We start from the raw sequence: 202 nt of genomic DNA, 5'->3' as shown, positions 1-202 counted from the left end.
TATGCTTGACTCAACTCCTGTATGCTACATTCTTAGGTGCTATGTGCATATTGGCTGTTAAAACTGTGTACTGTTTTGTGTTGGGTTTTTTAATCATCAAGATGTTTGATGCCATCTAGCACTCAAAGAGTAAGACATAAAAAAAATACAGTTGAGTTGTTTGCAAGAAGTAACATTTTTTTTTTTTGGCAGTTACTCTCTA

The sequence above is a fragment of the Chiroxiphia lanceolata genome, chromosome 2, assembly GCF_009829145.1.
Source record: "Chiroxiphia lanceolata isolate bChiLan1 chromosome 2, bChiLan1.pri, whole genome shotgun sequence".
Taxonomy (NCBI): Eukaryota; Metazoa; Chordata; class Aves; order Passeriformes; family Pipridae; genus Chiroxiphia; species Chiroxiphia lanceolata.
The sequence above is the reverse complement of the archived record's forward strand: the minus strand, read 5'-3'. Positions refer to the sequence as shown.